General features: G+C 33.5%; 1 protein-coding gene across 4 annotated transcripts in view; it reads right to left on the reverse strand.

Annotated features, from left to right (window-relative positions):
* The window catches only part of Tpst (tyrosylprotein sulfotransferase), a 532,464-nt gene that overhangs the window by 337,911 nt on the left and 181,462 nt on the right, over positions 1–13,091 (reverse strand). The window contains exon 1 of one of the 4 annotated variants that reach the window (XM_081770748.1): positions 10,151–10,272. The exons of the other annotated variants lie outside the window; for them this stretch is intronic. The gene's annotated coding sequence lies outside the window, so the exon portion shown is untranslated. Of the gene's footprint in view, positions 1–10,150; positions 10,273–13,091 lie in introns of those variants that run through there. 4 annotated transcript variants of the gene reach the window in all.

Genomic DNA, 13,091 nt, shown 5'->3' on the forward strand with positions numbered 1-13,091 from the left:
CTATTCTCCCCCCCCACCACGAAAACCTTTAGTGAACGTAAATTTTAATAACCACCACTGACCCTGTTTACAATGTAAGGTTTCCTCGAACTAAATGTCTGACATTTCAAGGTCATTTTTTTCCTTTAAGTGGTACGTTTTGTCGCGGATTAAATATCTGAAATGTTTTAATTAGTCCATGACAGGTTGTCATTTATGACAGGTCGTCAAAAGTGGTACGTTTTGTCGCGAAAATTCAAGTGGTACGTTTTGTCGCTGGTACGTTTTGTCGGGACACCTTTTTTTCTTGTCACAAATGCTGTCTAAAAGGTTGTGTGGAATCTAAGAACACATATATATGTAGTCGACATGATCATCAGACAGAGTACACGTGTTATGGTGTGGCTAAGTGATTAGCGTCCGCGCCTTTGGCGTGGGAGACCCGGGTTCGATTCCCGGCGGGAACTCGTGGTTCGGATTCCATGTAATCAGTAGGTCCACGTCTCATATAGCCTCACTGCTGAAAGGGACATTAAACTCAATGAACTCAACTCTTTCCTTTTTCTTCTCTTCCCTCCCCCTCTACAATTTTTACCACTGTTTATTTTGAGTTAGAAGATAAAGTCTTGAAAAAGGGATTTGTTTCAGAAAAATCTACATTTTTTTGGAATTCCCCTTTTCAGGTATATGAAACCGACATGTGAATGGTACCGTTAGGAAGGCTGTTTTATTCTGAAGAGAATGAGGTACGAACCAAAATCTTACGAGAAATAGTGATGATGTAGTAGCTGCTTGACTGAAAGTCTACAATTTACCTTAAAATCCCGAAATCCCAAAAGGGTTAAATGTTATTCCATAAACCAACGATCAAATTAGCCAGACGCTAAAATGCTAATGATTTTTTTTTTTAATGATCAAACTAGTGTCATAACTGAGCCTGCCATTTTTACGTAAACTGGCATATGTTGGGCTTAACGATCGTCAACCCAAGTAATACATCAAAACATACATTAACTCTATTTGTGTATTTAGTTTTTATATCAAGGAGACTATGATACTCCTAACACTACAATAAAAATGAATGCATAATGCGATAAATTAGGAGAGAAAATAAGCCTTAGGTATCTTCGTATGTATTATTAGTGAAAATCTGAAAATTATAAACGAAAACATAAACGCAACCTTTTAAAACATACTCTCACAGATACATAACTTTAAATTCCCTACAAGAAAATACTTTGACCCCAAGGAGAAGACGAGAAGAGAAAAGAATATAAAGTAGGATTTTATGGAAAAAGGTAATCGCAATCCCGCTATTTTTTTTTCTTTCTTAGCCTACTCCCCTTGAACATTTTCCTTTCACTGAGATGTGTCTTTTAATGCCAACCATAGTGTGATTTTAATGATAATTATTATCACTGACTGAGTCTTCAGCGGTAGATTGGGATATAAATAAACCGTAACTTAGTAAATACAATTAAATTTGCAGTTCTACAAACATGTTGCATCAACATTCACATTTACTAACGTATCTGAAATTTTTAGTCTCACACAAACTCCCATCATACATATATCTTCCAACATAAGCTTGTTGCCTCGTAACTTCACTAAAACAGATTGTGTACAAATTTAAAATTCATCCAGTGATGTTTTAGTGTATGAGGAGGTTCTGACTTGGCAGAGAAAGCTCTTCCAAGTTTTGATTAAAAACATTCATCATTCCGTTGGCATCCTGCCTCGCTACTACTAACATACGGAAAATTGAAATTTGCACCTTGCATCTAATTTTATGCCAAGAGGTAAAATATGGTGACAGAAACGCTTCTTCCAACTTGTGAAGAATATGGAGAAGCAAACATCTCGGGAGCCACACGTACTTTACCTGTTGCCTCTAACGTTATACGTCCAACTATTCACTATGGTTCTGAAATCTCCTCCAATTATAACAGTAAATAAATTTACCAAATTTTATGAAAACAGGTGTGTAAGTAGATTTCGTTTTAAAATTGTTTTCAGTAAACTATGCATGTTTTTACAATGTAATACCAATATAAAATACCAGCATGTGCAAAATTCTCTCTAGTCATCATTATACCAGTAAGTATTTGGTCATTATGGCAAGTGAGGCTCAAACTAAGAAGTCAATGCACCATTCTTAGCGAACCTTTTCCTCTTGATGGAACAATTTTCTGTTTAATAATTCTCATAAATTGTAGCACCTTTCGCCTCCTTCCTAAAACTGATTTATAAAATGTTGAATCAAATATATTTAGTTTGGTATGGTAAATGATTTTAGATTATATTATTTACTTGCAAACAATATTTTATGCTGTTGTACTTGTGCATCAGGTAGGTTTTATTTATTTATTTATGTATTTATTTATTTTTTTGTAGAAGTTAAGTAAAACAACCTGTTTTACCTTGAAATGCTTAATTACAATTTTATTTACACAAAGAGAATTTTAACATATACAAGATAATATTAATGATGCTATTTGCATATTATTTGAGTTACTTGTCACAAAAACTATTTACGCTAGGAAATCAAAACTAGAAAGCTCAAACTGTCTTTCTTAGATAACTTTTACAAGTGGTAGCAATTGAAACTCACATGAGTATATGGTAACCTCTCACCCGAAGTCCAAGGTTAATTTCTTTGCACATGGCTAAAAATGATGTCTCTTTATGTCTTTGTTGTCTCCGTTTCCACTCTCCCCTCAGCCAGCCTGAATCCCCATTATATTAAAAAATTTATCAGTCTTTAATTTCAAATTAAGTGCTTAACTTATGAATTTTTTTGCAATTAAAAAGTCTCATTAGTTTCTATCACCGTTGTCCCTTAGGACAAGTTATTATAAAAAAGGAAAAACATATTAATGGTTCTTTTCGACCTCTTAATTACTTTTCAATGCTTTTTTTCTTAATTTACTTAAGTACTATTCCTTTTTAACAGATTAGAATATCCATTTATTCTTCTTTTTTTTAAATATAAAATCTGCTTCCAACACAACAGGATGTCTACTAAATTTCCAAAATGAAATTTTGTGATATTTTATTCACTAAACTATAAAACTTCGTAACATTCTTAAGAGCGACTTTGGGTGCGAATTAGGCGGAATTTTCATGCATGCGACAGAAGCGTGCTTTGCTTGCGATTTGGTAGAGTCCAAAGCCGACCATACACTTTTTTGGTGGTGAATTTTGACGTTTTATAGAACAACATTTTCCAGTCTGTACTTGTACAGATAAAAAAAAATCGTGCCCGAAGAGCTAAATTTGTTATTATTATTATTATTATTATTATTATTATTATTATTATTATTATTATTATTATTATTATTATTATTATTATCATTTTCAGATTTCGTGACTTTATCGTGACCGATAGACACACTGTAAAAGAAAGCAGTGTTCAGGAATTTAAACTGGGAAGAATCCGGAATAAAAATTAATTATGAATACCTCCTATTCGCTCGCGATACAATCCTCTTTATTTCAAACCCAGAGGGAAAAAAATTACAAATCACAATGAAAGAACTGAGAAAGAAAAGCATAAAAATTGGACTATAACTGAATTTAAATACAACAAAGGGAATGTACGACCAACATGCAGTGAAAAAAGACATAATACACGCTGAGAAGACCCAAACAGTGGATGAATATTTGTTCGTAGAATCTTTATAAACATCCAAGTGTGAAAATGAACGCTAAAATAACTAAGAAAACGTAAAATAGCACGAAGATAATTCAGAAAACTAAATGATGACTATCAAAGCAAGTCACAACTTTGCATTGAAACCATATAATGTGTGCATCTTACCAATGCTTCTTTGGATATGAAACGCGGAATGGTTTAACAATCGAAAGATAAAAGAGTTACGCGAAAAGCATTGGAGCGAAGCACGCTAGGAATACCTAGAAAAGATAAGAACACAAAAGGAAAATTATTTTGCTCTCAAACAAAGGAAGACGGCGCGAAGGAGAAGTAAATGTACGGGTCACATAGCTAGAACAACAGATAGACAAAGAACAACAAAATGTTGCACATTGAATTCCCAGAGATAGAAACAACGTAGAAGACAATCAAACGCAAAAACGGACAAATCAAATTAAGTGTTTTGCAGGAACTACTTACTCAAGATGGATGGAAAAGCAGCCAAGAGAAATCTGTGGAATAATATGAGGAGGTACCATGCAAAAGGGGCAATTCGAAATTGAGATTGGATATTAATTTTCGTTTGCATCTCTATCAACCACTATACACATATTTTATTACCTGCAAAATTGTAGTTTCCATGCCATTATACTATGAGTGTTGAGAGTTTGTCCACATTGCCAAAAACTGTTTCAGGTGGACATATACCTTTTTGAAGCGCAGCTCCTCATATGTATACTACTGCCGAATATGTGGCCCCATTTGCAAAACTTCGCTTTCATGTTTTTAATGTTCAATTTATCTCTAATTATTGATCAACTAAATTAAACAGTTGACTAAGGACGTAATTTTTTTTTATTTAAATTTTTCACTTAGGAAATTTGAATTTCCACAAAAGTTCCTTGGTATTATTGTATTTCAAAAGACGAATGATACCAAGGTCAATGTATGCAAAGGTTTTGCAGAAGACAGATAAAAGGGATAAGAAAGTATGTCAATCAGAATCTACTTGCCAGAAAACCGTTTGGTACAGTCAATAAATAAGCGGACAAATGACATGAAAAATGCAAGTACAGTGTCACAGCAACGAAATTTACGGCACTCGTAATACAAATGTGAACACGCAGCATGCAGCCGGGACAAGTTCGTGACGCGCTGCTAGGTAGCGACACTGCCACATAGAGATGCAAAAAAGCCGGATTTTTTGAATCGATGGTTTTTTCACATAAAAAGCCGGCTTTTTTAAAAAAAGAACGAGAATTTTGGAAATTTTTGGCTTTTTTCATTTTCATGATTTTTCTATCTAAATAGATTTCTTATAGTATATTCTATAGTTAGATAAGAATTCCATGACCTAAATGCCAAATTTCGCTCTAAAATTCACCATCAAGATGGATAGAGCACATGTTTTACGAATTAAAGCTAACATGAAGAATGTAATATTTGAGGGCAATTTTAGAGGCTATTTAACTTTATTTTAATTTTTGAGTTATCGACATTTTTTTTCTTCTCGGAATCATTTCAGTTTGTCATCTGTGTTTCATTTCTAAGAGCTTAGTACTCTATCTTCTAGCGCAAAAGTTAAACTTACGTTTGTCTATATATCCGTCTAACCGTACTTCCACATTTCTGTTATACTGTAGCTGTGCAACGATTTAGGAATAATTTTCCGGATACAACCTTGAATACTAATTTATACAAATAATCAGTAGCGGATTTAGATATGTACTTTGGGGCGGGTTTCTCTGATTGTTTCGTTTTCTAAAATGTACTAATTTTATTTGGGAGGAGCTTGAAGTTTATGAGTACAGGCATAACTAATACTGTATTTCGTTTCGTTTATATATTTAGAGATAATCTTCCGAATACAACCTTGAAGATCATTTTGTACTGAGAACCAGTGGCGGATTTAGAAAAGTATTTTGGGAGGTTTTTTTTTTCTTACTAATGTTTAGTTTTTCTAAACATTCGTATTTTTTATTTGACGGGAGCTTAAAGTTTATGAGTAAAGGCATAACTAATAGATATTTCGTTTGTTTTAGACATTCCGTAATTTTGGAGAACAGGCTTCAGTCCAAAAGACCGTCCCCCTAACCTTCGCAAAACCGTTACTGCTCGTAATTAGTAATAATAACGATTTAAAAATAATAAGAAATGAAGTCGGCCAATTCAGTACACGCACTATTTCCACTTCATAGATGGAATGAAGAAAAGTTTTGTCAGAATGGTCGAATGCTGAGTTGAATCCCGGACTTCCCGATAAAAGCGCAAAAGCTCCACTCAGTCATGTTTGTTGTGCAGTTGTATTTATCTTAACTTAAATATATTCCGTAGACCTTTTTTTTTTGTGCTGGTGGGGTGGGGAGAGTTCCATAATGATATGAAGAGTGTGAGGCAAGAACATGGTAACTAACACATTTTCAATTGCTGAGTTATGCAGCACCAGATAGACAGCAACGCATACCGCTTCGTTTAAACCTTCATGTGTAGTCTTATGTGAAAAATCAGCTTTCCGACTTTCAAAATGGATTGTGCAGCAGAAAATTTCTAATTTCTTAAAATAGTAAAATTGTGGGTTGCCATGCTCTTACCTTACACCCTTCATATGTTGAATCCCTCTTGTTAAAAATACAGAAAACTTGAGGACTGAGTAAACCGTGATGGTGCTTATATAAAACTGTAGAATTTCAAGAATATACAAAACCAAAAGCTCTAGATGTGCAGCTTTTAAATGTATCATATAAATCTAAATATTTTTCTTATGTTTTACTTTAATTTTATTTTGTTCCAAAAAGAGGGTATAGAATATTTTGAAGTAAAAATACCACATAGAATTTTGCTACATATTTGAGTACTTTTTTAAAGAAGTATTTACTTTTAGGGTTGGCTGGTTTACACCAGCTGTTTTTTTTTTCTTTTTTTTAAATAAACAACTGGTTTAAACCAAAAAAATAAATAAATAAAAAGAACGAAAAATGCGAATCGTGTGAACTTCATGGTAACGTTTCCACACATCAAACCATCTGCATTAGTTTTATTTCCTTTTCACCTTTTAATCAAGGTATCCCATGTTCAATTCTCGGTTGAACCACAACCCTTCTTTCATGCGTAAACAAAGCAGCGGTTCGGATGTCACTTTAAGCGAAAGTCTTCTCCTTGATAACCTCGGTATTACGTAAGGATGTTCAGCCTGAACGTAACGAAACGAAACTAAATTGTATATTTCTGCATGCCTGAATGCCTGTTGTTTTATAAAGAAGCCAAGGTTGCTTAAATATACTGATATAAATTGACAAAATTTATCGATTGCCTACGTAGCTTCCAATATTAGCTTGGATTGTACTTTCAATGATGTGTACATACTAAATTTGTAATTTAATACTTCAGTTTTAGCGTACTGATTATGATACGTTGGCCTTTAAATTTTACATGCAAAGCATAACAGGATTTTTCCGTTATTGTTTTACATTTAGAGTAATGACGGGATTTTCCCGATAGCTAGGGCGGGAGTTTCTCAATTTAAGAAATTTACTGACCGGACTTCTTTAAGCTTATGTGACCACTTCCAGCATAACCCCGTTGTTGCATAATAACATCAAAAACGAAACAAACTTATTTCTGTCAATATGTAATATAAATACATAAAGCAAAATATCTAAACCCAAAAAACCTGGTTTAAACCAAAAAACCTAGTTTAAACTCCCCCCCAAAAACGGGTTTTTAGTATTTTCAAAAACAACCATGGTTCTTGCCAACCCTGCTTACTTTTGTATGTAGGAAGTTTAAAAAAAAAAACTTCTTATATACATTGGTTAATCCTTTGGAATTCATAATGTAAATATGTTGAGAAGTAAAATTGTTTGAAATATCTTTTCGAAATCCGTAGTTTATTTTCGAGGTTTTATATTATTATCGGTATCAACCACTAATTAAATGCCTTTTTGTGTTATAGAGAAGCGAAACAAAATCTGGCTTATCAATTTAAAGCAGAATTTTGAAAAAAGCCCAAAATTTCCCAAGCAAAAAAGCGAAGCAGAAAAAACCGAGTTTTTTTTTCAAAAAAGCCTGTTTTTTCCGAGCCCTTGCATCTCTACTGCCACAACCCTGCCAACGTGGAAGTTCCCTCAAGACGTCATCCATTTAATGCCAGTTTGCCGCAAATTTTCCGTAGCTTTATCAGTTATGTTACGAACTTTTCAGCAGCTCCTCATATAAGCGATGAATAGTAATAATCGGAAAGCTGATTAGAAACCGAAAATTACTTATGAGGATCACTGGTAAGAGGGTGTGATGAAACGGGAATAGTGATATGAAATATGTTGAGAAAGAATGCAATGCACTAGACTGACAAGAAGGAATTTGCCTATATAAGTTCAGGAGCAAAAATGTTAAAATACAGACGAGTAACCTGAATATCATACTTCAGTGTGCGACATTACATACAGTGGAACACTGCAGAAACTTTGAGGATCAAAATCAATGCTGGAAGTTGAAAGTGTTTGCAATAAACAATAAAACACCAGATTGGAAATTGCGTCTTATACCTGTTCCACATCTTAAAAGGAATACTTACCTTAATATTTTCGTAATGATTAATAGTAAATTTTGATACCAAAATACTGTATTTCTCGGAAGTTGATGCTGAAAAAGCCAAACAGCAAAAACTAACCAAAAATCTGATGCAGCATAAGGAATGATACTTTCGCAATCGGAGAGTTCTTATTTTGCAGCACAAACGAGTTTTCAATATTTGAAGTTTCACAGGCATATGGGAACTAATTGAGTTATATGTTTCCCACACATTATGTTATCTGGTGTTGTTTTAAACGTATTTTATCACTTTTGAAGATAGACATTTTTCCTCGTCATCTAATGATTTTTCTCTGTTTCATCTCGAGCAACAAGCGCTTATCAGATACCATACGTTTTTGGTAAGTGACGTGACAGAAAAAAAATCAAATATTGATCTTGCTACGTAACGAAAAAAAAAAAATTCAAGGGATATACTTTAAATCCTGATTACATTTCATGTTCTTCTCAATCATACGCTATAAATGGCTAATTAAAAGACGGAAAAGTTGGCAATTTACATGTATACGACATTAATTTCTCACAAACTCAAACAAACAGAATAAACAAACGTTTTTGACAGCGCTAGAATTATTTCTTTTCTGCAAACAAGAATTTAATTACATTTTCAAATTAAATCACACAGTAGATCGTAACCTGTATGCTAATATTACCCTAAACAGACTGCTACAAATATACACACAAAGAATACTTTGATCTGTATAGTAACAGGAAAAAAAAAACTTTTCTGAATATGATTGCACAAACCAAGAAAACTCTGAGCTAGTACAATAATACATATATTTAATCTTCAGTGTAACAAATTTCGAAAATTAACAGAAAATTTTGGAGCTGGCATCATTTCCCATTTTTCCTTTCGTTTTTGATACCAAATAGGATTTCTTTGAACAGTAAATGTTTTTATCTACCAGAGTACAAGGAAACTTCGAAAACAGGAATTTTAGGAAAAACGAAAATGGATCAAAAGATTGCGATCTTGGCCAATAATTAGTCTTTGGGTCAGGGGCCACAAAATTTGTAAACGGCTCCTGAATCGAGTTTTCATATTTTCTACGTAATAGGTACATCATACTGAGGTAAGTTATAGTTTGGGTTTGCCTACATTATAAGTAGTTCTCCAGATATAAGGGTTGCAAGAGAATTTTTGATTGAAATATATTGGATCTTTTGGGCAAATTGGAACAAGGGCCACAAAATTTTTGAACGGCCCCTAAATCGAAATGAAATCTTTAAGTTTTACATCCCACGGTTATGCTGGACGGTGACGATGAGAAATGAATAAAATGGTGGAGTGAAGAAAGTCAAAGGAAACTGGAGAACCCTGAGGAAACCCATGCACACGGTGTTTGTCCAACACCAAGTTCAATTGGCGCGAGCTGGGATCGAACTAAGGACCCCATGTACCAGAGGTGAACGCTCTACCACTGAGCCACCGCGGCCCCCAGGCCCCTAAATCGAGTTTTCGTATTTTCTATGGAATAAACACATCATACTGAGCTAACTGATAGTTTAGGTTTGGCTACACTATAAGTAGTTGTTCAGATAAAGGGCGTACAAGAAAATTTTTGATTGAATGAAATATAGGCTATTGGATTTTTGGATCACGGGCCGGAAATTTTTTGAACGGCCCCTAAATCAAGTTTTCGTATTTTCTATTGAATAAGCACACCGTACTGGGTTAACAAATAATTTGGGATTGGCTACACTATATGTAGTTCTGCAGATATAAGGCCTACAAGAAAATTTGGAAAATTGAAATACATTGGGTTTTTTGATCAAAGAAAGGAAGAAAAAAAAGGAATTTGCACTTCAACTACAAGGGAAAAATGACAGATAAAAAGTTAAGGTTATTCAACAGTTACTATGCTTAGATTTTATGAAGTATGAAACTCGAAAAAATGTAATGTAATTAGATTTTTCACTTACACTTCAGCCAGCAACATGAATTGTCTCTTGCGAAATTCAAATGACCTCAAAGAGAATATACGTAAAATATTCACAAACACAACGCTCCTGATCTTTTATATCGCTTTGTTATTGAGTTAAATGACAGGCGGTACCAAATCATGTTATTTTAACAGAAAGAATAAGCTATTGTGTTCGAATTAAAACACGAACTCAAAGAAAGCAAAACATACCTATAGTATATAGACAGAAACAATACATGTTATCCATGTTTTTTGTTTCCTTCTTTAAAAAAATTCAATTTTAAGATCTTATCGCTTCAGTTGTCAAAGCAGAATTTATCTTCTGAAAGGAAAGATGATGCAATTGAAAAGAAGTCTACGAAAAGAAGATGGAAACGGTCTTCAGAGTAATGGAAAATCTGTTGAAATGTACCTGCAAGTAAATTAATGAAAGTATTTTAATTTTGTTACAGAAATACAATTTTTCTCATAACATTTGATTTTACTATACGCTTCACAAATTTGTGCAGATAGCAAGATTGCGAATTAATAGTTTTTATTTATTTATTTATTTATTTTATAAGTAACGTCAGACATAAGACAGTGTTATCAGAGGTATTTTTTAGCGTAAGTTTTTCAAGACAACAAAAATTGTGTCTGTTGCACCTAGGAATGCAAGAGCTCAGGGGAAAAATTTTTTTTTGGGGGGGGAGGGGGCAAGAGACATTATTTTTCTACTTTCCTGTCTGGGAAATTCTGGGCTTTTTAAAAATATTTCAATTTGCGTGCTGAGACGATAGTACGTTCTATCTTGGCTTTCCCATTATAACACGAATAAACATTTGCCGTAATTACTGCATACTGCATGAAAAACTGAAAAAAATCATGAATAAACAAAATTATTTATTCCGTAGGACGAAAAAAGAGCAAATTGCTGGACGCACTCTAGTTCCAATGAATTGTTTGTAGAGCTATTAGATTAATCTACGACGATAAATACATTTTAACTATTCTATCAGGCCTTGTTTCCATTTTGTACTAATACACAATAACACACTGAGCAAGGTTATGTGATAATATGTATTTAAAAAAAACACTATCACGTAACAGTTTCAACATAATAACTGTCTTCATCAGACTTCCACTACTTCCCAAGAGAAGGAATAGAAGTCTGATGAAGACAAAGTTATTGTGTTGAAATGGTTACGTGATAGTGTTTTTTTTTTTTTTTTTTTTTTTTTTTTTTTTTTTTTTTTTTACATATTATCACATAGCCTTGCTGAGTGTGTATTGTGTATTTTATTAAAAAGTTTAATAGTATTAGCTTAGCAGTAACTGTTCTGAAATTGTAATAGATTTCGTGAAACAAAATAATAATTTAAGTTAATGAATACACTAAAACTTCATTGTAACCATGTACAGAATTTATTGAACTGTTAAAATACGAGAGGAATAACGTTTAAAACGGCATTCATAAGTTCCTTATTTGAAAAATCTTAACAGTAAATCATAATTTAAGAGTAAAGGAATTATGTACAAAGTAATGTTAAACTAGTAAAACCAAAACAAAAATCGTTTTGTACGTTTCTAGCTTTATGGTGAGCTTCCTCGTGGCGAAGCGGTTAGTGTACGCGCTTTGTCGTGGAAGACCCGGGTTTCATTCCCGGCGGGAGCTTATGTAGTTCGGATCCCACGTTAAACTGAGATCCACATCTCATATAGCCTCGGTTCTCAATGGGACGTTAAACTTAAAATCAAATCAAATTTAGTTTTATGGCGCGTTTTCTTTGTCTGCCTAATTGTATTTAAGCAACCAGCAAAACATATATGAAAATGCATGTCTTCCAGGTACTTCATGAAATGTTTAGGCAACCAAAACGATACTTGGGATATGTGTGTTGCATAACTTACACTTGCATGTACCAACTGCAATGCCGGATTCAAAACCAGTCACGACAGCAAGCAGCAGATTGAACATAGTTCTCTTAAATACTGGATGTTTTAAATGCAGTTTCTCAATTGTAGAATTTACAACTGGGAAACAAAACTGGCACTTGAACAATAAAGTTATAAAAAGTCAAAAAAGTGAAAATCCCTGTTTTTTATTTTAAAAAGGCGGGCTTTCTGTATCGGAAATACTCAATTCCAAAAAGCATCTTTTTTTTAAAAAAAAAAAATCTCTAGTTGGACCAAATAAAATTTGCGAAAGCAGTCACTGCGCAAAATACCTTTGCTTTCGCATGTTATGGAGTTAGTAATGTTATAAGAGTTTGATCTTAATTACTCCATATTTCTTTCTTTTATTGCAGAAAGAAATAGTTGTTCGACTGATATTTTGTACACCACGAAAAAACATAGAACAAGAGCATCATTCTATAGCGGTTTAAGTCTGTACCACGCAAAATTTGCTTTTTAGTTTGCGATAATAGGCATAATTTAATAGGGGATGACAGGAGAACAATAGAAAAAAATGTATATCTTATTAAACGCTTACAGGGACATGGGTTTAGAAGTAAATGCAGGAAAGTGCGTCGGGACCGTAATACGACAAATTATGGATGCGTTAAAATATTAAATAATACTTTTGATAAAGTGGATACTTTCAAATATGTAGGATCAATTTTACAGATGAAAATCATATTCACGAAGAAATTAAATATTGGCTAAAAGCAAGGAATTCGTATTATTATTCAGTTCAAAATCTCTTGTCGTCGCGAATTCTGTCGAGGAATTTGAAGCTTAAAACATATAAAACGATAATCATGCCTGTTGGTCTACATAGTTGCGAAACATGGTCGCTTACTCTGAGGGAAGAACATAGATTGAAAGTATTTGAGAACAAGATCCTGAGAAGAATATTCGGACCCAAGAGAAACGGGAATGGGGAATGGCGGAAACTTCATAACGAGGAACTACATAATTTATATGGTCTACCCAACATTGTTAGGGTCATCAAGTCT

This window comes from Thermobia domestica, chromosome 9 (assembly GCF_964235325.1).
Source record: "Thermobia domestica chromosome 9, izTheDome1.hap1.1, whole genome shotgun sequence".
Taxonomy (NCBI): Eukaryota; Metazoa; Arthropoda; class Insecta; order Zygentoma; family Lepismatidae; genus Thermobia; species Thermobia domestica.